Source organism: Schistocerca americana, chromosome 1, assembly GCF_021461395.2.
Source record: "Schistocerca americana isolate TAMUIC-IGC-003095 chromosome 1, iqSchAmer2.1, whole genome shotgun sequence".
NCBI lineage: Eukaryota > Metazoa > Arthropoda > Insecta > Orthoptera > Acrididae > Schistocerca > Schistocerca americana.
The window spans coordinates 1005195973-1005223279 of record NC_060119.1 but is presented as its reverse complement, the minus strand read 5'-3'; the positions used below and the strand labels follow the sequence as shown (position 1 = coordinate 1005223279).

The following is a 27307-nucleotide window of genomic DNA, read 5'->3' as shown; positions in this document are numbered from 1 at the left end:
TGAGTGGGGAAATTGATTACACTATCACAGTGGAGGAAAAATAGGGCATCACTTTCACTGTGGAAGTTGGAGTAGTTGTCGGGGTGTGATGTTGCGTTGGAAATACGTCGTGGGTCTGGAACTGGAACATTAGTTCTGCAACATGTTGAGCCGTGTGGTGGCGGTCTCTATATCACTTGACGCATGTCCGTGCTTCCATTTATGTTTTCGTACATGAAAAATACAGAAAAAAAATCTGTATTAAAATGTGCTTACTTACTAATAACTTAGTCTAAAAGAAAATTGGATTAGGTAAGGATAACAATTGTTTATGTAAGTAAGGTCTCATTCTCTTAGGAATGCTTAGTTCTCATATTTATCTATATTTCTGGTTTTATTTGGTTCGACACGTTTTCGTCATTACTCGGCCTGGTCAGTAAATTCGGTAGCAATTGTCAAAATCGAGCTTAAGACTCTTCCGATTAGTGTCTTTAAAATTTCACAAGGTACATGAGTGCTTAATTCATTGCTTTATCATATTTTATTTTGAATGCATTTCAAACAAAAATGGCATCCGCGCTCGTTGTGCAAAGAAAAATTGATTGTTGAGCGCTCAGCGTACACAGTGCTAAGTCCGTTGGTCACAATCACTTGATAATAACTTGACAGTTCCACAACGCTAGCAGCAATATTCTGCGAGAAGCAGAGCGTTTGATGTCTACCAGCCGTGGTGTGAGTTTTTACACAGTTTTTCATCGACTCTGGATTACGGAAGCAGCCAGATGTGGCGACTCCCGCAGCTCTTTCGAAGAATGTGTCCGTGGAAAGGCGTACAGTACCGTTTGTGGTAAGTACAACACTTATTCACTTTCACTCTTCGGCTTTCTACATCGTGGTTTCGTGGTACAAGTACTTATAACTTTACTTCACACGCGGTATTTCACACGTGTCCTTGGAGTTATCACCTTTTCAGTTCACACGTTATTATTAATTCGTGTTCACATTTATTTGGTCGTCATGTTAAGGTTCACACGGACCACTTTTATACGTGTCCATTAATTGTCTATAGTCGGTTTACACGCAGCAGCATATACGTGTCCATTTATTACTGACTGCATTATTACTACAAACTACAGTTAACATTTAGTATACATATCATGTCTAAAAATTATTTACAAAGAAATATTTAGTCTCTGTGACTACAAGGCCTGACGAAAAGCGTGTCTCTTGTTCGTAGTTTGTGCTTCCAAGGCACTTTAGACACTTTGTTCGAAATCTTGTTATTCTTTTCTTTTTACAATGGTTACTCTTTTCTCAAGTTCAGCTCTTTTATTTTCTCTCTATTACGTCGTTAGTTTGAAGACATAGTCAATGTGGCATCGTTTACGAGATGAACAGTTCGTGTTCAAACTTCCATTAGGGAAATGGGGTAGCTTGGTGTTCCCTGTCGTGCAATTGCACATAACAAATCTTAATTGAACTCGCAATTTGCGGAGAATAAGCATAGCCCGTCGACAACCAATGTGTCACGACTATCCATTCGTATAGCCTGTATGTATCAATCATGCAACCAGCCCGTAAAATTCACTTCTCTAATGGATAAGGTAGGATGGTAAGGATACTGGTTAGAGGAAAACACAAAAGACTTTTATTGAGTGAAGAGATTTGAAGACACAGTGTTAATGACGTATGATATGATGAGCTTAACATAAATTATTATCACCTTAGTTTTTCATAACAAATAGTATAATTAAATCGATACAGTAGTTTCAGTGTCGTCTGATCCAGCTCTCTAAACAATTTTCTATGCATATCTAAAATTACTTAAACCATGCATTAGCAGTGAACTGTGTTAACTATCTTCTGTTCCATGTATCGTAAAATTGGTTTCCTAAAAAAAAATCATCGTATCTCGAGGACCTGAAATAGATATTTCTAGTACTAAATTAGTTTATTTATAAATGATCTTTGTAGGTATTTCAGCTGCACTGTGCCGTAAAATTGTTATGAGCGTATACGGTTTTCTCCGTATTATAATAAAATAATTGAGTTGCGCACTTCTTTTCTGCTACCTGGATCGTTATTGACTTACTTGATTCTTATAAGCTAAGCTGCTGCTTTTTGCCTGCTGCGTTTCATAGGTGGTCTCATAAAATTTGTTGTCACACACTCCTTAAGCACAACATAACATTTACCTCATTAGAGTAAGCGACCTTAATCAATTTTTTTTAACCTACGAGCAATCATTGTGGTCTGAATGATCATTTTAATTTATTTCATTCAAGAGGAGAGAGCTTTGCTATACTTAAAACTAGTGATAGCAGGTGGCACTTAGCACGTCCCTACTATAATATTTATTTGTCAGCTCTTTCGGCTGTGGCCGTTCATGGCTCAATTAACTTAAAACTAACTTACATCTAAGGCAAATCTTGCTCTCCTACAATAAATGTGTTTTACTTAAGGTGCTCATATAAATTACTTATCTTGTTGTGGCAGGTCGACAGGGTGTTAGTCCTGTGCATTACTCTTACATACGTTGGTACTTCACACATAGTATGACAACTTCTAGTGTGTGTATATTTTATTTTAGCACCTTAACTTAACGGATATTTTCAGTGGTTGACTCTGTATTTCTTCAAGTCTGCGTGATGAAACAATCCTTTTATTCGTCCAGATACAGGGTCAGCTAATAGATAGCAACCAATGTGCGGCTTTCTTAAGATAATATATGGTCCTTCATACAAGTGCTGCCACTTGCGATCAAAGATGGTTTGAAGTGGGTCTTTAATAGCACTCGTTCATTTATACGATACGATAAGACTTTGCTAATGTATTTGTCATGCGCCTTTTTTCTAAGGTTGGCATGAGTGGTTAAAGATATGGGAGCTTGTCTTAACTTGTCGTCTAATGTTACTTCAGGCTGTTGTAATTTTGGGATAGGGTCTACCCATTCATTTCTTTCTAGTCGTTTAGAGACTAGTTCTGATGGTGTGAAACCAGTTGATGTGTGAGGTAAGTTATTAACAATCTCTTCAAAGGGTGTGACGAAATCAATCCACCGTGTCTGCTGGTTTGGAATATACGTTCGTATGAAAGATTGAACTCTTTGAATACTCTTTCTGTGGGATTACTTTGCGGTCGATACCGGGATATCAAAATTTGTCTGATGTCGTTGGTTGCAAGGAAATTTCTCCATCGTTTCCCCACGAAAGTTGATGCGTTATCAGATAACATGGCTTCAGGCTTGCCAAAGCGAGGAAAATAGCCTTTCTCAATACGTCTAATTAGTGGAAGTATACTAGATGACTTCATTGCATAGCGTCTCACGTGTTTGGTAAAAAGATCTAACAATACGACCAGATACTTCACACCTCCTCTTCCCTGAGGAAGTGGACCTGCATAATCCAAACTGACGATTTGGTTTGGTCTTTCTGTACGTATCGGGTTTAAAGGTAAGGCATTTGACAAGTTGAAAGGTTTCGCCTTTTGGCAAATGGAACAATTTCTTAATAATTGGTGCACCTTCTTGTGAAGATTAGGTACATAGCAGTATGTTGAAATCTTGCGTTTGCATTTTTCTGGGCCATAGTGACCCCAGGAGAGGTGCGTGTACCAAATGAGATGTTCAACATAATCTTTAGGAATACGGACACACCACCTTCCTGTCAACAGAGAAGTTCGGTGAAACAAAACTCCATTGTGTACTTTATAAAATATTGACAGCGAGTGATCAGGGTTGTTTTGAAGAAGCTGTTTAATTTCTAGCCAATTGCGATCTGTGTCTTGAAGAGTATTCATTGGACGACAAAGACGCAGAAAGTAACTCCGATGTAGAGGATCTTTCATAAGAAGAATTTTGTGATTAGAAATCTGTTCTATTAATTCAGTAGGCTCCGGCAATCCTTCCGGCATACGTGACAATGCATCAGCAATGATGTTATTCTTGCCCTTTACGTAAATAATTTCAAAATCATACTCTTGTAGAAATAAACACCATCGAGTAAGCCGAGGATGATACAGTTTGCAAGAGAGTAAGAAGCTCAGTGCTTGATGATCTGAGTATACTCTGATTTTATGACCATAAATATAGTAATTAAAGCGGCGAAAAGCCCACACAACGGCTAATCCCTCTAATTCCGTTACCGAATATGATCTCTCACATTCGGTTAAGACCCGACTGGCAAAGCTGATTATTTTGACTTCCTCCTGCCCATCAGTTTTGTCTATTTGAAATAAACATGCACCTAATCCTTGAAACGATGCATCGCAAGAAATGCAGAAATCTAAACTCATGTTTGGATGACTTAAAATGTTACTCTTTAGAAGAGCCTCTTTGATCTTGTCAAAGGCTTTTTGGCATTCAGAAGTCCACATCCAGTGGACGTTTTTCTTGAGCAAATTTAACAATGCGGGATTGTTCATTGATTAATTTGGAATAAAGCGACGGAAGAATGAAGCTAATCCAATGAAACCTTTTAGTTGCCTTTTAGTGCAAGGCACAGGAAAATTTTCTATTGCTGTTAACTTGCTGGGATCAGGTGAGATTCCTTCCGAAGAAATTATATGTCCTAAAAACTTGACTTCTTTCTTGGCAAATTTGGATTTTTGTAAATTTGCGGTAACACCAAAATAAGAGAATCTTTGAAAGATCTTTTGTAGGAGAGTTAAATGTTCTTCCCAGGAAGTCGTTGCGATCAGTAAATCATCAACATAGACGGTGACTTGGTCAAGTAACTCTGGTCCTAGCACATAATCAAGTGCTGCAATAAAAACACCAGAACTAATGTTGAGACCGAAAGGTACTACACGAAAATGATAGGATCTGCCGGCAAAGATAAAGGCTGTGTACTTCCTCGATGATGATGATAGTTTCACCTGTCAATAGCTACTTCGGAGGTCTATTGAGGATAAGAACCTCACACTATGGAATTTTTGTAGTTGTTCCTCCAGTGGTTCTGGTCTTGTGCATACTGGAATGATGATTTTATTAATATTCCTTGCGTCCAAGACAAGTCTGACGCTTCCATCGTTTTTGAAAACAGGTAACAACGGGCTACTGTAGGGAGAGTCGGACGGTTCTATGATTTTCCACTTAAGCATTATACGTATTTCTTGTTTGACGGCTTCTTTACGGTACTGCGGAACTGAATAGGTTGTTTTGCAAAAAGTATCATGGGGTTTCACTCTCATGTTAAATTCATTGTCTGCTATGATACCTGATTTTCTGGAAAAAATGTTCACAAATGTTGCTAATAGGTTGTGTAGTTCATACTTCTGTCTGTCGTCGAGTCCGTCTGTTCCCACAATTTTTATGCGTAACTCGTCGGCAGTTGGTAATAAGTCAGGGTCATTGTTGACGTCACTGAACTCGTCAACCGCACGGTGGTAATGTTGCCTGTCAGAAAGTCTACGTATTTTCACTTTACGTTACAGGTTGGTTATCCTGACTTTGGTTTTCATTAGGTGTATGACCAGTGTCCTATCATCTAGTCTTAACGTGCACTTACCTTCAGCTAAATCAATGATGGCACAATTTCTTCGTAGAAAGTCCATTCCTAACAAGCATGGCACTGACAGGTTCTTTACTACTAAAAATGTGCACTGTATACAGTCGGATTTAAATTGTATTGTTGCTTGTACTTGCAAGCTAACCTTCTGTACTAGGGAGCTTACTGCTCCGGATACAGTACTTCCTTGTACAGGAAGTGAAGGAATTTTTGTTACAGAGCATACCTTTTTATATACGCACATAGACATAGCATTAATATTTGCACGTGTGTCGATGATGGCAATGATTGGTATATCATAAATGTGAATCAGAGTTGACGCTTGTACTTGGTTTTCCCAAAGGTCGTTGTTTTCGTAGGTGTTCTTTTCGTCTAATAGTTCGTCCCGTAAGTCTCTGTCGTCTTCGTATCTAATTACGTTGATATGTCTTTTAATGAAGTTGCCCGCATTGGTTCCGCAGCTTCCCCGTGGAGGCCTAAAGAAGCTGCTAATGGTTTTCCGACTGGGGTGGAGCTGACATGTCAGTTATTTTTACCTGACTAATATTTTGCGACCTACCAGGCCGAAAATTCGCGTTCGTATCCCATACGACTTACGCATCACTTGATTGCGTGTTATTTGACATCGAGTTTGGTGCTTGGCTCGCCTGTGTGTAAAAAATAGTCTGATTTCCTTGGCTATTATGACCGGCGGTGTCAGGAAAAGCATCCGACGAATTGTCCTGACTATTGTTCCTGAACTGTTGGTTGGGTTGGTGAGAAAATGTCGCATTTTTCGGCTGTGAAAAATTTATTTGCTGAGAGGGAGTGAAGTGACTCGGCTGACTGTACTGTTGTGGTCTGTTATAATTGTTCCATTTCTTTCCCTTGTGACGATTTCCATTATTCGTCTTGTTGTTCTGGTACTGGTAATTACCGTTGTGATTTATCGGTGAATTACGGTATTGTTGCTGTGTGTTTTGATAAATCGGACTGTATCTATTCTGGTGTGGATATTTGTTATATTGCTTTCCATTACGGCGGTTGAAACTGTTATGATTGCCGTAAGGCTGAGCGTTTGGTTGTCCGTGTTATGTTGGTACGACATTCCATTGACGCAATTTGTTATGTGCTGCTGCGGAGCGGGCGGTCCATTATTATAATTATTCCGCGCGCTCGCACGCACATCCTCATAGATCATATCCAAATTGTCAAGAACAGAAAGAAAGGCTTCTAGGTCTTCTTCACTCACATTAACTAGTTTTTCTCTTATTGACACAGGAAGTTTTGACTTTAAGATCATGATTACATCTTTGGTTGAAATGGGCGTGTCCCAATACTGAATTTTACGTAGATATTTTTCAAAATAACGTCTCAAACCTCCTCCTTTGGTGTTGAAAGGTTCGGCGTTGTAAACCTCTTTTTGGAGTCTTTGTTGTATACCTGAACTCCAGAATTTATTCAAAAAATGCTTTTCAAAATCTGCATAGGTGTGACATTTATCTATTATTTCTGTACCCCAAATTGATCCTTCACCGTGTACATAGCCTAAAGTGAGCTGTATCCGCTGCCTGTCGTTCCATGATTCTGGAAAAGCACCTGTGAATGATTTTAGAAATACCATGGGATGCATATTTCGTTTTTCAGGTATAAAAGGCTGAAAAACTCTGTGTTTTAGCACACTCTCGCCTCGCATTAGTTCAACGAGTGTAAGTTGATCGGCATGACTACGTGACGTAGAAGTTTCGCCACGCGTATTATTTACTGTTGGTGAGATTTGTACCTGACACTCGGGATATTGTCGATTATCGTGTTCTGGCGGTAGCGAATACTCACTTTGATTGTCACCTTGCAATTCCGTAACTTGTCGTCTCAGTTGCTTAGCTGACGTTTCTATTCCGGAAGATCGTGGCTAAATGCTCGTCTGATTTCACCTAATTCACTGGTTAAAGTGTCACCAGAAGTACCGGGAGCGGTTAAGATTTCTGCTGTAGCAGCTTTAACCGTACCCTTTAGTTCTGCGTGTACCTTGCTGACAATGTACTGCTCTTTGGATTGCATCCACTCTTCAAATTCCCTATTAAGTGTATTGCTTATACCGGTGTTGACACCTGCGATCTTTTTGTCAGTATTGACATCGGATATTTGCTGAGCAAGGTCTTCAACTCGCTCGCCAACGTGGTTGACATCTTCTGTCAATTGGCTTACTCTCTTTGAAACATCACTGTAATGTTTCAAAGAGTCACTCGCAGTTGATTTACACACATCTATTTGGGCTTGCATATCTGTGAACTTGCTACCAATATTGGTCTCGGCGGATTCCACCATCGAAAGAACACTATCAATTTTTGCGTGTACGCTTGCCTTTAGCTCGCTTGCGTAAGCAGTGGTAATGGCTTTAATTTTTTCCTCCATGATGTCATTCGAAGTTTTGATTTGTGCTTGGATGTCGGTAATAACAGAATTTATATTGTTCATTCGCACTTGAGTGTCCTCTATCCTTGATTCTAAACTGTTGAACCTGCTGTCACTTTGATTTGCTAACTGACTGATTTGCGTTTCAATATTATCACCTTGGTTTGTTAACTGTCCCATTCGAGTGTCAAGATTACCCATGTGAGCTTCAATGTCATCACTCTTGTTTGTAAGCTGTGCCATGTTTGATTCAAAACTGGTTTTCATATCAGCGAACAATTTTAGTATATCTGACAGCGAGCATTCACGTGACTGCGATGCGGTCTGTGGCGCCGACAGCTCACGTGTCGCTTCGTCGTCTATTGTTCCCTCACTACGAGATTCAGGTTTGTTTTCACCCGCGCGCGGTCTAAGTTGCCTTGGTTGCTCATAAGCCATCGTAAATTTAAAGTAGTTACACTGCACGAGCTAGAAAAGATAATTTTTTTTAAATTATGATTTTCAATTGTCAGGTGCGTCAAGGATTTCGCGTCCTGATTTCTCAGATATTATTGCTTGCGCGTTATAAACAATCGAAACTCTCACACACGAAAATGCCAATATGGCAACGGGAGTGATAAAATAAATGAAAAACACTTATAGAGCACTGAAACTGGCACAGATAGCGGCCATTGTGATTCACTAAAATACACAACAATGGAAATTCTTGCTAACTATTTCTAACTATCATAAGCGAAATGATGTGATAGAGGCGGATCTAATAGCAAAAGGAAACAGAAATTTGGAAATCAGATTGCTTGAGGAAAAGGAAAAAAGCGTAGAGGGTGAATGTCACGAGCCGACTGAATGCTCGGTACGCAAAGCTTCAAACGTATTGAAAAATCGTACTCACATTAGTTGTCTTGCGCGCTGCTATTTACTGCTGTTGTGGATTCTTACTGCGATTTTCTGCATATGCATCCTTTTTCTTATCACTGGTTTTGGCTTCCAATTTTCTCCAGATGGTAGCATGAAAATAGAAAGAACAAATTAGTTTTTTTAGTCAAGTCCCTGTTCGGGCGCCACATCTAGCGTTAAAAGGTTTTTTGGCTTTTCACATTTAACCAAATATAACATTGATGATAATAATTCATGGCAATGTTTGCCGACAAGATAAAGAATGCAACCTTTTAACACTAGATTGCGTACTCACGGCAGTTCTCCTTGGCCGTTTCTTGGTACGACTTGGAAAGAGAGAAAAATTAATGAATGATCGACGATGCGTCGGTTCTCGATTGTGTTTAGGAGACGTACGGATTGATTGCGTGAAAATAGTTTCTCAAATGACCTCTTAACCCGGATTGCTGTCACGCAATCAGACTCTTCAATGAAATTACCTAAGGGACCTATTTGAATAATAAAAAAAAAATAGGAAATGAATGCAAAACAGTGAAATTTTGTAAAAAAAAAAGTTGTCAGATCGGAAATTGAACACATTAATGGTCTCCCAAATACAATCGAGACACCGCAATAAAGAGCGAACCTGTAACAAAGTTCATTTAAACATAAACATTATTTGTGGTTAATTTAAAGAAAAGAACAAGCATAGATTTTCTGTACAGTGAAGCATCAATATATTCTCAAAGAACAAAGGCGTTAAACTATAAACATTAACAAATTTACAATGAATACAAAACTTACGCTTTTATGTTTTTCTCATACGTGGAACAGTCCAACAATCGCTGCTTTTGTATGTGTGATATTTTGTAAAAATTAAATGTCCTGTCGTGCGCGTAAGTATTTTTTATCGTCACAAAGTTTACAAAAGCGTTTCTGTTTTCTTGGTGATAATGTGGTTTTTCACACTAAATGAAATATAACTTGTAGCGGTGCTACACAACACGTCTTAACAAGTCGGCAACCAAGCATCAAAGGTAATGAAGTACATGTTAACATATCGGCGACCAGAAGTACACCTAACTATAAAGACTCTAGAATTTTCCTAACAAATGATAAATTGTTCTTTCTTCTGTTCCGCAGCTTCTTGCTATCAAGCGCTGCGACAATGATTTTAAATATCTGCGCCCAGTGAGTCATCGTGTTTAAAAGTACCTTTTAAACGCTGGCCGCGCGTCTTGGTATAGGCGCACATTATAAACAGATATCGTTTCTTTACTCTCGCGTTGTCATGCTTAGTATCAGTACAAACTGCAGCTCGATGGCTGTCCTTTTCTCATATGCAAAATGTCTGAAATCCAATAATATCACAGTGTGCTGTCCTTAGGTTAGTTAGGTTTAAGTAGTTCTAAGTTCTAGGGGACTGATGACCATAGATGTTAAGTCCCATAGTGCTCAGAGCCATTTGAACCATTTTTTTGAGTCATATGTAAATGATGAACTTGAAGAACTATCTAAAAGGAAAAGAAACTCAAGAACTAAAAGCAATTCTCACAACAACCTGAACGACGAAACATATAGTGGAACCCTAATGCTTGTGTAATAGTGGAGCCAAGCAATTATGGCAATATCATGCTACGCAACGTCTGGTATATTAATCAGAAAACTATGATTGTGCTAGCATCACTTACCTTGACATCAGGTGTTGATGTGCAGTGTCCACCCCACTGAAAATGTGGATACGACGGAGAAGATCCTTCCCGGACCAATGAAATGTGAATTATCTGCCACAGCAACGGTTCTTGAAGAATAAACGCACATGCACCGCACTCACAATAGAAGACCACGCGGCTGCGAATTATTCGACGGATAGTACAGCACTCAGAGTGAAAATGACACTAAAGGTGCGAGTGGAAGCGCGGACGATCGTACCTAATAATATGTGGAACATTTGACGGTTGTTGCACAGTCAACAAACATATTTAGCGCGCATGCGCACAGAGACTAGCAATGTTGCCAAAGACACAAGTTACCGCTCGTGGAGCGCCCTCATGTAAATACTTGGTAAATTATTATTCCATATGTAAGTTGTGTGTTTTCCTGTAAGATAATATGTAAGCAAGACAAGCTTACATATCCAGCCCAAAAATACAAAGAGAAATACCCGATTAATAAAGGTCATTGTACCCCTTACAGCACAAACGAGTGTATACAAAACAGTGTGCGCCTCCAGCGCATGTCACTGCACAGTGTGGGGGAAATTGTATAGGTACATAAAGAAAAGCCCCAAGAAGCTATGACAAAAATTTAAAACCAGTGATAATACCCATTAGCGCGGCCGCTGTGAGCGCCGATAAACATATATTTTGCTAGCCGGAAGGCGGATAACAAATGATAAAAAAATTCCATTCAACTTTTTGTTTTTGTTAATAGAGAGACTCCGTCTTTAGTTCTCGAGTGGAGAAGACGTATTGTTGTAAGACGTGTGTGATAACTATTTGTGTTGTTGAATAGTAATTATTGTTTGTGCAAAACCACGAAAGTTTTCTTTTCTTCCGCACGTCATTTCAATGTCAAGTGCACCAGCGGCCTGCATTCGGAAGAAGAAGACCGATTAAGAACTTTTATAGACACGGTCGGCAGATAAATATTCGTGGCGGAAGAAGATGAATATAACCAAGGACATGAGAAGTAAGTTCACGTTAAACGGACTCAAAGGAAAGAAACTATAAAAATGCAAAAGTTGGGCATTAATTGAAAATAATTGATTTCTATTAATCTCTTTATTTATGTACCCTTTATTATTATTGCTATTTATATGTATATACATATAAATTTGCACATCTACTCAGGTCCCACCCTTGTAGATACTAGTTATTCGACATAGCTATAGCCTGTGCGTAATTTTCTGGTTGACTCGGATCCATAAAATTTTGTTGCGGCTGCCAATGACTTGGCTCTTGTTGTCGCCAATGTTCATTGTCACCACGCATGTTTCTTTGGTTTATCCTTGTACTGACCGTCCGATTTGTTTTCATTTCATCCATTACGAATATAATTATTATTATTGTTGGCATTTTCATTACTATATTGCCTTTGATTACCTTTCGGATGCTGGTAGTCACTGGTTTCCTGGTAATTATTACTGTTATGTAAGTAATCAGATTTTTGTTTGCAAAGATTTTTATCATTGCTATACTTTCCATTACCATGGGTTTTGTTTCTGTTTTTCTTGAGACTGCCTTAGCCCCTATTTCCATTACTTCCTTTCCAGGAACCTTTTCCGTTAGAACAGATGGTACCATTTGTTGCGTCAGAATTCTTTCTGTCGTCTTCTTGGACTAAGTCTAACGAAACTATCATAGATAAACATTCCTTAAGATCAGTACCTGTGACGTTTAACAGTTTGTCCCTAATATCTGTTGGCAATACAGCATTCAATACTCGTAACAAGTTCCGTGTGGTTATTGGTTCATCCCAGTACCGTGTCATATTAATGTATTTTTCAAAGTATTTTCTCAAAGAGCCTGTCTTCGGGTTATATATTTCTGTGTTTTTACAATCTTCCTTAGTCGTTCTTGAGTCGACGCTGCCCAGAACTGGCCGAGAAACGCCTTCTCAAATCAGTTAAGTGTTTTGCATGTTTCCTCGTTCAACGCCCAGAGCTATGCGTCACCGGAAATGTGTGAAATCACAAACTGGATTATGCGTTCCTCCATCCAAGACTTTGGAAGAGCACATCTAAAGTTCCTAATAAAACTAGAGGATGAATATTCTTCTTACTCTCCTCGTCTAATACTTGGAACTGAAAATATTAGACTCGCAGCCAGAATACTGAAGGACTATTAGTTAACGCTGCTTTCACTGCAACAGGACCCACACACACTCCTCGGTGGTCCCACCGCCACACCTTCACCTGCCTATGTTGGGCAATATTTTTCTGCCTGACTCATGTAGTACTATCACCGTCCGAGGGTGGTACGGGACTACAAGTCCCACCGCCACACCTCCAAAATGAATTGCAGTGACTCAGTCACTGCCCTGTGGAAATTTACTGCCTCACCAACACAGTTAGACCGCAATACACCGGTGATGCTGTATTGTAACATATCACCCCGGACTACAAGTCCAGTTCCCTGCAACAGGACTACTGCTATTTGTTAGTGATGTATATGCTACGAAGATAATGATCATGACTTGTACATCCTTGTGAGCCATTGATAGAGAACACAGTTTAACTGCTCGTAGATGTTTCTCACAAAATATGAGATGACATACACACACACATACAGAATCAGGGATTGCTTATACTATTATAATAACATACGTTGAGCATTAAATACCTGAATAAGAGCAGTAGATTGATTTATTTGAGATCGTTCGGAAGAAACATTATCATTTCCGTGCATTTTTATAGTCATACCCGGAAAAACACTAAGGGACCAGAAGATTTATAGATTTTAAAAGAAATGCAATACTATACAATTAGAAAAAGAGTTGATTCAGAAATAATAGGAAAACGATAATGTTCCTTCTGCCTCATGCTGCGTTCGGCCCATCAGCGTGATCGTAATTTCTGGTGATGAACTAACAAATAATAATTATCATTCAAGAAAATAAGGAGACGTAAATCAGCAAGGTTAACTTACTAAAGTAAGCAGACTTATCTTTAACACACTTTTTTTAATGCTACGTACCTTTGCATATTAAATTACAATAGATGACCATAGTGGTTAAATACTTTATAGACAACAGCCAAAATGTCCTTTTATTGCTGTCTGTTCAATTACAGGAAACTACATGTTTTCTGATTGGAAAAATAACAATTAGCATATTCAATCAATATTTTCACATAAAATATAAAATACCATTGCAGAACGCAGCAAGTGCGCGTCTGCCTTTCATGGAATACAAACAGTAGAGTTGAGGCACCCAATACGTCATTTGTCTTGAACCAACACAATTCTTATTTATATAATTAATCGATGCATGTACATAGAGATTTACAGGCACCGCACAAGAACGGCAAAGATAAAGAATAATATATTCTGTCGCAGCTATGGGATGGTTCGTTTCTTTTACTTTACAATTGTGCGATAACTTTAGGCCATCAGGCTTTTACTATTGAGCGTATATTAATGTTTATGAGGCGAAAATTACTAATATCACAGAGGGTAATACGGAACGCCGTGCTGGGTCCCAACGGCCTCGTATCCCAGCAGTCGAGATGACAGGCATCTTATCCGCCTGGCTGTAACGGATCGTGCAGCCACGTCTCTATCCCTGAGTCAACAGATGGGGACGTCTGCAAGAAAACAACCATCTGCACGAACAGTTCGATGACGTTTACAGCAGCATGGACTATCACCTAGGAGATCATGGCTGCGGTTACCCTTGACGCTGCATCACAGACAGGAGCACCTGCGATGGTATACTCAACGACGTCCCTGGGTGCACGAATGGCAAAAGTCTTTTTTTCGAATGCATCCATGTTCTGTTTACAGCATCATGATGCTCACATCCGTGTTTGGCGACATCGCGGTGAACGCACATTGGAAGCGTGTATTCGTCATCGCCATACTGGCGTATCACCCGGCGTGATGGTATGGGGTGCCATTGGTTACACGTCTGGGTCACCTCTTGTACGCATTGACGGCACTTTATACAGTGGACGTTACATTTCAGATGTGTTACGACCCGTGGATCTACCCTTCATTGGATCCTTGCGAAACCCTACATTTCAGCAGGATAATGCACGACCGCATGTTGCAGGTCCTGTACGGGCCTTCCTGGATACAGAAAATGTTCGACTGCTGCCCTGGCCAGCACATTCTCCACATCTCTCACCAATTGAAAACGTCTGGTCAGTGGAGGCCGAGCAACTGGCTCGTCACAATACGCCAGTCACTAATCTTGATGAACTGTGGTATCTTGTTGAAGCTGCATGCGCAGCTGTACCTGCACACACCATTAGAGCTCTGTTTGACTCAATGCCCAGGCCTATCAAGGCCGTTATTACGGCCAGAGGTGGTTGTTCTGATTTCTAAGGATCTGTGCACCCAAATTGCGTGTAAATGTAATCACATGTCAGTTCTAGTATAATACGTTTGTCCAATGAATACCCGTTTATCATCTGCATTTCTCCTTGGTGTAGCAATTTTAATGGCCAGTAGCGTACAAACTGTGGGCAGGACTACAACAATACCAATTACTTGTTATTGGCGTAACATGAGGTTCCGTTTAATCGCTGCCTTTCCAGGCTAAAGATAGTTATCCTGTTAAAGAAATCTCCAGCTGGGAATGTGTACCAATGTGTCCAGCAGTGTACATGGCAATACATTTTTTCACAAGAGTGATCACACACAATTTAGCGAACTATTATTCAGGGTGGCAACATTTCTCCTTAAACAAAATGAACTATTTTGCACACAATACCACATGCTCACAACACTATTTTATTCTTTCTTGTCAAAAATATTTCCTAAAAGTCCTTACGAAATAATCAGGGTTTATACATTAGCAGAGAACAATTTCACCATGTAAGATGCTGTTTGCAACACATTTAAACATTATTCATAATCTAAGTGGAATTTATGATTCCTGAATGTGTTCTGGGCCACCAATACACGATTATAATTGTGAAAATTGACCACCAAGATTCATGTGTCCTTTGTAGCTTAGTGAAATATTGCAGTGGCAATTTTGAATCAAAATTGCCGCTGCAATATTTCACTAAGCTGGCGGCTAACAGAAAAGGCTAACATAAGGCAATAGCTTAATGAATCTGGTATACGCGTTGTTTTACTCTCAACAAGTAATGGGTATTAAATCTTTTCTGCACCTTAGGTATATGCATTAACATTTAAAAGTATTTCTCCATGTTAATCATTCAATTTTCAGTATTTTACCAATAATCCACGCAGTAGATCAACAGCACTAATGGCTGCTCTCCATTGTAGCTGAACAGAAAATTTTAACATTTATATAGAACGAGAATGATATTAAAATAAAATTCAAACGTACATGTTGATTTCAATGACATTTTTTAAATATTAATTAATAACATAATACAGTTTTTTACCGACTTCAGTGCTACAAGACATCAACCATGTCCTATCATTACAACAGTTCGAAGAAGAAGAAGGATTGCTCTAGAAGAGTCATAGATAACACAAGAAGATTATTGCTCGAGATATAATTTCCACAAAAAATTAAATTATATCACTGACAATAATTATTTATTATTATTTTAGTATCGATGAAGTCCTTTTTTATTAATACCACGAGAATATTCACTCAAATTCCACACACAGTGCTGTTGTGAACATTGCTCTGAATTAAATATAGTCGTGGATATTGCATTACCCCGTTGGGTTGAGAAAAAAAATTGGTTTATGTATTGTATATTTTTTTATCAGACCACTATATTCACGTTGCTTACTGTTCACTTTCACTTGACTAACACATTGTTCTCATAATGAAAATGTTCAGATACACCATTGAGTAATGCATGACACTGTTAGTGTTGAAGTGATTGCGTAAATGTAACTGTACCATCTTGGAAAATGTGGCGGAGACTTCCCGGATTAACTTATCTCCCCCCCCCTCTCCCATCTGGGTTTACTGAATTCCGAATACCGGGAACAAATTCGTCTAAAGGACTTCATGAAAATAACCTTCTTTGTCAGGCTTGATATGAATATAACAAATAATACCTTCAACATGCGAATTTATGTTTCTGTTTTGTCGCATCCGAGTTCAAGAGAGTCTTTTATGGAGGTTTAACATTAAAATCAAATGTTCATGCAACTCAAATAACAAACTTTATATAAAGATTCCCCGACGAGGCCGCGTAGCCCCTCCCGCGTCAAGCTGCTGGATCGCAGGCAGGTAGAGACCGCTGCTGGAACGTCCCCGACCGCGTGGATGAAGCGTCGGCTTCATCAGCCGCACTTTTGCTTGGATCTGTTGCAGTCTGAAGTATTACTGCAGCAGGTTCTGCTTCTTTCTTTGCACGTCTCTCTCGTACAAGACGATTACATGTAATGTCGAAAAACCGAGCGCGGTAGCGCAGTGGCTAGCACACTGGACTCGCATTCGGGAGAACGACGGTTCAATCCCGCGTCCGGCCATCCTGATTTAGGTTTTCCGTGATTTCCCTAAATCGCTCCAGGAAAACGTCGGGATGATTCCTTCGAAAGGACACGGCCGAATTCCTCCCCGTCCCTTCCTAGGCCGATGAGACCGAGAGCTCGCTGTCTGGTCTTCTCCCCCAAAACACGCCAACCCAAAAGTTGAAAAAAGGATATCAGTAACAAGATAATTATTATATTTATACTGTGGAAGAAGTTTTAGTCTCAAATTCACTTTCATTCACACTAATTATTACAGTTTGTTTTTGGACGATGTCGTGAATCTTGACACTGGTCATTTGAATGTATGATTCATAGTCAACTTTAATTAGCTATGCGCATGTACCACACTGCACCGTTTTTCTTTCTGGTGTCCATCGTGTGCTTTGTTTATCTCCTGCAGTAAGCAAACGTTTCCGCGAGGCGCAGTGTAGCCAGAGTTGCATTATATACTTGCCGCGCGGCTGGTTGTACAGTCTGTCTCATAACATTTGGCAGGCGAAGACGACTCGTAATACGTTTATTTGAGGTTTAAAGTTTTACATCGATTTTAATTCTGTTAACAGTTTTTCAACGTCCATGTCGTTGTTGCTAACATTAAAACTCTATTACCGTTCATATGTTCTATAATCACAGTTATAATCACTGTTCATCACTTTCTTTAAAAGAGGAAACCGTTTTTCACGCGTCCACTAGACTTTCATAGTTCTTGTGAGACACGCTTTACCTTCTTGGTTGCTGCTAGTGTTTCATAAACCACACAAAAGGCAATCTTCAATAAAAATGGCACTTTACAAAATAATGATTTTTTTTGTCCATGTGCACATTGTTCCGTATTGTAATAACATGATAACGAAGATCATACACTGTCAAAAAAAAAAATTAGACAAGATGACTGCTAAAATCTTCTACATTGTTCTGGCTATAACATCATCATTGAACTATGTAGATACCAGTACATTTCCTTATTCGTTCGTTTATACTCATTCATTAATGATTTGTTGGGATTATTAACAGATTATGAGACAGATGTCCATGTTCGGTTCATGTAAGATGACAGAAGCTTAAAAGTGCAAACGGCAGATATAACTGTGTAAAGAAAAATGTACCCAAAACGATACAAAACGGAAAACGTCCCACGAATAGTGAATGCTGATACAGACAGACACACAACTCACACACAATTAACGATCATTGTGTGTATGCGTTTGCATAGGTGAGGTTCATAGAAACATTCATCCCTCATTTACCCTCATACTTGAATAAACATATTATCTACCCATATGCATATTTATGTTGGGAATTTCTATATCATGAATACTATAGTGTAACTACTAGCATGTAAGCTTACAGGCTAATACATATAAATTCATGAAATTAATTATGATAAAATTTTCACTATAACAACTATTTACATATTTACAATTGTGCTATTGTGCATTAGCACTAGACATATTATTTTCTTTACATAGGAATAAAAATGGTTTCCTACTGCAAATATTTCTCAATGTCTCTATCACAATACAATCCTTTTATGTTCCCTGTACTGACATCTTCTAGTACATAACATCCATCATGTGGGATTGAGATTATTTAAAATGGTCCTTTGTACAATAATTGCCATTTTCTATTCTTCCTTCTGATTAGGGATGACTTGGGATGCGTTCTTAGCAATACCAATAAATCGATACAGTACTGCTTTTAGTTAGTTTTTTTATCAAGTTTTGCCTTGCAGAGCTCTGCTTGACGACTTATATTCCACCACGCGGGATTAGCCGAGCGGTCTAGATCGATGCCGTCGTGGGCTGTGCGACTGGTCCCGGCGGAGGTTCGAGTCCTCCCTCGGGCATGGCTGTGTGTGTGTTTCTCCTTATGATAACTTAGGTTAAGTAGTGTGTAAGCTTAGGGACTGATGACCTTAGCAGTTAAGTCCCACAGGATTTCACACACATTTGAACATTTTGAACTTATATTCCGTAATGCTTTATGCAGTTTCTCCTGATGTGTTATTTTTCTTCTTGGATATTTGGTATGGGATTAGAACATCATTTACTTCGTTCTTCTGTTCGTTCATGAGTTCATATGGTGTAAAACCGGTTGATATGTGTGACAAATTATTGTAGGTTTCCATAAAACTATTTAGATATTCTACCCACTTACTGTTCTTATTGTGGGCGTAAGCTTGGATGAACCGGTTTAGCTCTCTAAAAGTTCTCTTGACCGGATTACTGCTGGGAGAAAACCGTGAAATCATGACATGTTTAATGTTATGTTCTTCCATAAGGTCCTTCCACCTTTCTCCAGTAGAATATGTAGCATTATCAGTTATTACATTAGACGGGCATCTGACAAACTTTATATAATCGTTCGTTAACCTCTTCCTAATACTGTTGGCAGCTGACGTTCGAATTGGTTCCTTTTTTATATATGGATACATTTTAATATATTTAGTAAACAAATCATACATTGCTGGGATATGTTTAAACCCCCCCCCCCCTCTAGCAGTTGGCAGTGGTCCTGCAATGTCGATAGCTGCGATCTGTCGCAGACATCGTGCAATAATGGTATGTAATTCAGTGTCCCTTGCACACATTCCTCGGTTTCACTTTCTGGCATATCTTAAATGTTCTTATAAGTTCTTGTTTTTGTTTTTTTTTAAATTTGGATAGTAACAACAGTGATTAATCTTCATTGTGCATTTGACCCATGCTCGATTTGTTAACCAAATTAGGTCTTCAAGCTGGTCTGACGGAATACACACTCGCCAATTACTGTTAGGATTGTCTGATTTGTAAAACAGAATACCATTGCTTAATTGACAAAACTGGTGTAAAGCACTCTCATTTTGCTGACGCAATATGTCTTTCATGTTTTTCCATATCGTATCATTTTCTTCGCTTTGCTTCAATTTTTTCCACAACTCTAGATTTTTTTTTCTATTACCTTTGTCTTATTAGAAGAAATATCTTATATTCTGTGAAATTTTCAACTAAGACTGCAAACTCTGGTAAACCTTGCAGTAGCCTGGATAATGTGTCGGCAACTACATTATCAGGTCAATGAACATGCCTGATTTCAATGTCATATTCTTGTACAGCTTGTAACCTCCCCACAAAAAATTTACAAGACAGAAATATTATTTATGAATGCCAATGGACATAGCGCTAAGTGTAACCTCTCCACTGAAATTTTAAAGACAGAAATAATAAATGAATAGGAGCCAAACGTCCAAACGTAACCTCCCTGCAATTAAATTTAATGACAATAAAAGTGAGAATCGCGATCTGACTCAAGTATAAGTTCTTCATAAAAAATTAAAGTCCATTCAGTGATAAGAAAATCTCAGTGATAATAATGATTCAATTAAACCGAAATATCGGTCTTTGGCCCTGTGCAAAAATCAAAATTAAATTCTTACCTCATTGCAACACCTAGTCAAATTTCTGCTCTTGTTGTTGCGCACCGCTTGGAGGAACTGCATTGCAAATAATAATATTCCCTTTTTTTTATAATCTAATTGAAAACTGAAACTTTTGTTTAGGGGAAGTGGAACGAAATAGTTACTTCAATTAAATGAAAATTTTATGTAAAATTGCTTTTGAAATCAAAGTTATTATTGGGGGCACTTGTTGAAAATTAGTTACAATAATTAAACTTTACATTATCCGATGATTATCTTAATTAACAGAATACCTCATTCAGCATCCTGACCAGTGTTGTCGCCAGACCACATCACGCAATCCCACTGGACTGCTACCACTGACCGACCGCTCTGCATGACGACTACTAGCGTACTGCACGCCACTGAACAGAGCTACTGCTCGCGACGACTACTGACAGACTACTGCCCTCAACTAGACAGAGCTACAGACTCGCAACGACTGACTGACAGACTGAGAACCGCTCGCAACACTCGCGCGGTCAAGCGCATACTCTCTGGTCACAGATGCTACAATGCCTCGCCATCGCTGCTATGTTACATACGTGTTTCATAACCCTCCACTGGGGGGGGGGCAAAAATTTGGCAGCGATGGTGAGTCATTTGGACTTGCCAAGCGCGGCAAAATTTTTCTTTAATTAACAAAATTCTACAACTTACAGAATATTTAAATGTTGTGCACACGCACTAAGTACAAAATATATCAGACAAAGACAAAATGTGAGTACAAAACATAGTAGCAAATCAGAAAAATGTATATACAAATTATTTGACAGATAACAAAGTGCACACGCACTGAAAAGATTCTTTAGCAAAAACAGAACGGCAAAAAAATCATGTTGACAAGTGACATGAGTGCACATGCACTGCAGTTGAGAACATATCAGTAAATGATGAAATGTATATACAATGAGTAACAAATGACATAAGTGCATACGCACTGTAGTATTGAACATACAGAATGAGTACAATTCATATTGAAAAATGAGAAAAGTGCACAGGCACTGAAGTTCAGTAGAAAACATATTAACACCTAACATAAGTGCACATGCACTGTAGTTCAGAACATATCATAAAAATGTCTTTAGCATTTTGGCAATAAATAAACATAATAGCAAAAAATCATGTCGACCAGTGACATAAGTGTACTCGCACTGGAGTTCAGCGAATTGAAAAAAATGTATAGCCATGAACATAAATAGTGTTAGCAAAAATGATTTTCACTATGTGACAAGAATTAGGATAGGAAAGGGAAGGATTGCATCATGGTTGTAGCACTTTAGATTGCACACAGCTGATTTGAAAGTCCATATCTTTCCACAGAAGTACAACACCAAGTGACACAACTTGAAGTTCTTTTCCCATTAGAATTTATCAGTGTAGCCAAGACACTGAACTGTCGTAGTAATGTTCCATGTTCTCATTTTGGCAGTACTCTAGGTACACCAAACAGTGGGACCATAATAACGTCTTCATCGCTCACGGTGATGGACAGCATGTCGTGTCAACACCACGCTCTTACAAGGCACGCCAACGTAGAATTAGTGCAAAACCAAAGATAGTGCTCCATGATCACTAGGATAAACAGGACAAATGGACATTTCAGTAATTCAGGGTAGTTAGCTCATAAGGTGAAGGACATTAAGTCACATAATATTGTCAATTACAGTAGTAGTTTGCGGCATTCATAGCCCAGTTATTGAACATTTCTGTACCACGTATGTAGTATTACAGAAAAATGTTCATTAATTATTTTACATAGAATCAGTAATCTTCTTTTCCTAGTTACAAAGCATTATTAAATAATCGCATTCTTTTCCAGTTACAAAATATAGCATAGTTAATTAATTATTTGTCATTCCAATATAGTATTAATCACTAGCCTTCTCCTAATTACAAAGCATTATGAAACAATCGCATTCTTTTCCAGTTACAAAATATAGCATAGTTAATTAATTATTTGTCATTCCAATATAGTACTAATCACTAGCCTTTTCCTAATTACAAAGCATTATTAAACAGTCACATTCTTTTCCAGTTACAAAGTATGGCATAGTTAATTAATTATTTGTCATTTCAATATAGTATTAATCATTAGCCTTTTCCTAATTACAAAGCATTATTAAACAGTCACATTCTTTTCCAGTTACAAAGCATAATTAAGAATCATTAGCCTTCTCCTAATTAAAAGCATTATTAAACAGTCGCATTCTTTTCCAGTTACAAAGCATAATTAAGAATCATTAGCCTTCTCCTAATTACAAACCATTATTAAACAGTCGCATTCTTTTCCAGTTACAAAGCATAATTAAGAATCATTAGCCTTCCCCTAATTACAATTAATTATAGTCATAGCATTAATAATCATGGGCATTTTAAGTAGTCTCATTACAATAAACAGTGGCAGTTCTTAGCCAGTTACAAAGCATTATTTTATATATATATTTTTGTCTCATTAAGAAGTCATTACTCAAGTGACATACTATTCAGAGCTAATCAGTATTACTCAGAACTTTCTCAAACTGGTATCACTACTTGGGACTGGTAATACATTTCTTTTTTTGCTAGCAATGCATTGCGTTGGGATCGATAATTAATTGCTGAGGCATAACACTATTTGCTTTTGACCTAGTGCTGCAAATGATAGGTAACGTCATTCGTCATGAGTCAGCTGTAGCAAGGTTATGTAACAAGGCAGTATATGTGATCACATTTATAAATGATAAACACAAATGGGTAAAAAATAAAAATGCAAGTACTAGAACAGGTATAATAAGTAACTGGTTTAGTAAGTATCATGAAAAGCTTCTCCTGGAAAAAATACAAAATGGATTATTGACCTGAAAGAAGAAACGCACACTATGCTGAAAAGTAGTGAACTTCGAATTAACAGGTAGTGAAATGTGTATAAAATGTGTTCCATAGCTGTCCTTTCCAAAACTTTCCGTCATCCTACTATGCAATATAACACCTGCTGTCAAAGCAAACTGCAACAAATACTTAAATAACTACGTAGCATAAATACATAACTTCAACATTATCCTTATTATCATCACCTGTAAAGAAAAACTTTATTATTCATAACAGCATATTCTTCATCATTATTCATCAGCATTCATTATCATCTGCAAAAATCACTTCATTACTCATTATACAACTATTCCTTATCTCTAGCATATTTCATCACTAAAAACTAAGATGTGTAGTTCTGTCTGACAGCCTGCATCAATCACCTTGTATTCTGAAAGAAAAAATTAGTTAAGACTGCTATTCTATGATGAGTATTGTATATTCTTGTTAATGCCTGCCAATCCTGATCCATTTACTCTTCCTCATAAAGTTATTGCACCTTCTTTCGTTTATTCCGTAGGTGAAATTCCCATTTCTGTTGAATTTATCTCTTACACGCATCATTTCTTTCTGAAATTCATGAACAAAGATTAATGTCTTGCATTTAAATCATATACCCACTAAATAATAACTGGTTTATGGTGACACAATTAACCATATAGCATAACATGACAGAAAACGTAATATGTCAAAGACATTGACAGTGTTCAGATGCAAAAATGTACACAGAATAATACGATGCAGCAGCAAAAATGTAAAACAGTCACGATGTTAAGATGTCATAAGGCAATACTCTCTGGTCACAGATGCTACAATGCCTCGCCATCGCTGCTATGTTACATACGTGTGCGGAAACACTTTTTCATCACTTTAATCGAGACTTACTAACATGCATCTGCTACCATCTGTACCCGAAACCTTCGTAATCGCCTTCACGCGTCGGACCAGAGTGTCAATTGCTCACATCGAATAAGAAATTCATTTGATATTGACGGCGACCTTTTTGCGCTGACTCAGCCACTGACGTGCGATCAGTTTGCACAAAACGCTCGGGCTCGTCCGGGATTTGAACCCGGGACCTCCTGCACCCTAAGCAGGAATCATACCCCTAGACCAACGAGCCCTGTGTAAACGGTAGTATGTCTGCCATAAAGAAAATGCCTAAATCTCGTAAAAGCCCATACAACACATAATGTTTCAAGTTCTGTAACAGAATAATTTCGCTCAGCAGGTGACAGAATGCGGCTTGCAAATGCGATGTTTTTAATTACTGTAGAACCATCTTCTTCAATTTCCTGGAAAATATGTACGCCTAAAGCGGTGCTGGAACTGTCGGTGGCAATGGAAAAATTTCTGGTAAGATCTGGGTGCGATAAAAGTGGAGCATTCAACAAAGCATGTTTCAGGTTCACAAATTCAGAATGTGCTTGCTTATCCCAAGACCAAATAGTGTTTTTACCTGTTAATTGGCATAATCTGGGTGTGTCTAAAGCAGAGTGATGAATAAATTTACGAAAAAAGTTAATTAAGCCCAAAAAACTGCGTAATTGCTTCTTCGTCGTAGGAACGGTAATGTCACGTAGAGCTTGAAGTTTTTCCGGATCAGGTGCAATGCCTTCTGCTGAAATTACGTGTCCAAGAAATTTTATGGAAGTTTTGCCAAAGTGCGATTTACTAAGATTAACTGTAAGTCCTTGTGCATGGAAAGTTTGTAACAGTTGTTCAAGAATCAGGTTGTGTTCAGACCAGTTAGCTTCTGCAATAAGAATATCGTCTACATACGTCGTAATTCTGTCCTTAATGCAAACGTGTGTCGGATGTCGTCAAAATTAATAACATTTTCGTGAAGAAGATTCTGCGTGTCAAAATTATTGCTTACGTTACTGTAATATGCAATCTGTGCTGTATCTGGTTAAAATCTATCGTACGTGTTATTATTTACGGGAGGATGCTGTGGCATATCCATTATATGAACTGCTCTGTTATTTCTTACTGACGTATTACGCTATAGATGACACCTATTGTTTGGATCATTCATGATTATTCGTTGTTGCTGATGTTCTTGCTGCTGAAAAGATCGACTGTTATTAAATGTACGCTAAAAATTGTGCTCGTTATTTTTACGTCTGTCATGATAGTAATTTCTATACGGCGCATTGCGATACGAGTTGAAATAGTGTGTTGTCTGTACGTAGTTATTTCTTTGCTGCCATGCGTTACTATTTGTTGGGGCTGGGACTATACGTGCACGCGGCGAAACATTAAAGTTTGGTTGACCTTGTAGACTGCATTGTTGGTTAGGTATGCTAAGCGGTTGACTTTCATGCAATTGTGGTGAAAAACATCTATTGTTACAAAAATGTGGTTCCGATTGCTCAAAATTTTATACATACTGATGATTACGATTTTATCTGTAATTAAAATTACGGCGGTAGTTGTCATCACGGGAGTGCCTACTGAAAATTGTCACATTCGGTAAAATATTTGTCATCTCCGGTTTTCATTACTTGTTTCTTAATACTAGGTAGAGCAATAGTTAAAGAGCAGTTTGGATAGATATAAAGGATAGTAGAAGAAAAGGCAGCAGTGCAGAAAACTAAAGATGAAACAGCACTACTACAGCTCGGGGCCCTATGCTCGCTACGGCACATATTCATTAAAGCGTAATGAATCCCCTGAGGTCATTTACGCACTGCAAATAAATTTTAGCTTTAGCGTTGCAGGCAATGGCGGTAAAATTCCAAAACCAAATTGTTGTAACCATGTTAATTCAAATTTCTGCATAATAGATAATGCTGATGAAAATACAATAGCAAATTGTCGCCTCAGATTCAAAGCTAGTTTCTCCATTACAGATAATAGCGGCGAAAGTACAAAAACAAATTGTCGTATATAGCTCAAAGCGTGTACCTGTGTTCTGTCATTATTAAATTTCTTTACATTTTCTTACAAATACAAATTGCTTATTATCAACGCTCTCGTCACTGAATTTGAGAACACGTTCAGGTTTGTGTGTGAATCTGTTCGTCTGTGTCGTTTCGTACTTCAAGTTGCGTAGCTTTTCATATTTTAAGTCGCGTGGCTTTTCGGATTTTGCGTCTCGTAGTCTCTGTAAATTGCTCACATTATACGCGCTGCGTAAGTCTGACAAATGTTCGCTAAGTGGCGTCTGCTGTGATGTGTTATTAACTGAGATGCTTTTCATCTCTGTTACTTCTTGTTGTAAACTCGATAACTTCCTACGTAACGTGTTGTTAGATGAATCGATCTTATTAATTGTCTGCTGTAAATTTTGAAATTCGGGTGTTTGGATAAATGAAACCGGTGCAGTATCGTCTGATTTATTGTCATTAGTATTTTCGATAACATCCATACGACTGGCCAATTCATCACATTTTTCAGTCAGTATTTTAACCTGATCATCGGTTTTAGAATCAGACGCATTAATCTGTTTTTGCAACTTACGCGTAGTTTCGCTCAGTTTTTTAACATCAGCTTTGATGACATCGCAATCCTGTGTTAGATCTAATTGTTCGAATCTATCTGTCACTGTTTGAATATTTACTGTGTGTGTATCTGTTTTTGATTTAAGATCAGAAATTTCATCCCTTAATTCCGCGTTCAATTGTTCTATGGTATTAATTTTGTCGGACACTGTAGTAATATTATTGTCTACATACGTTTTTGCTTTCGCGAACATTTTACGTTTGTCCTCTTGTCTTTGTGCAGTGATTGTTTCCATGACTTGTCGTTTTACTTTGTTTTGATCTTGAATAAATCTGCGGAAACGCGTATCACTGTTTTGTATGTGCTGATTAAAGCGCTCGTTCATCTGAGTGTTCTGTTGTTCAAATTTCGCGTCTATCTTTGCGTCCATTGTGCGCGAAAGTTCTACCGTCATTGCTTTAAACTCATCCCGTAATTGTGTAGCTTTTTCAGAGCATTGTTTAGCGACTCCGCTAATTTCGTCTCTGAGTGTGTCTGTTGCGGCTGTTTGCATTTCTCTTAATTCCTGCGCAACAGACTTAATTTCTTCGCTATTTTTTTTTTTTGAACAAGCTTCAATTTCCACGCGCAACTGTTCCTTAGTGTCATGGCACTGCGCGGCAACGGCTCTAATTTGTTCACTA

The 27307-nt window shown here is 38.3% G+C and overlaps 1 non-coding gene across 1 annotated transcript; it reads right to left on the bottom strand.

The window, feature by feature from the left end:
- Positions 1–24228: 24228 nt before the first annotated feature.
- Trnap-agg lies at positions 24229–24300 on the bottom strand. Its single transcript has one exon. It is a non-coding gene; the product is annotated as a tRNA-Pro (tRNA).
- Between the last annotated feature and the right edge of the window lie 3007 nt (positions 24301–27307).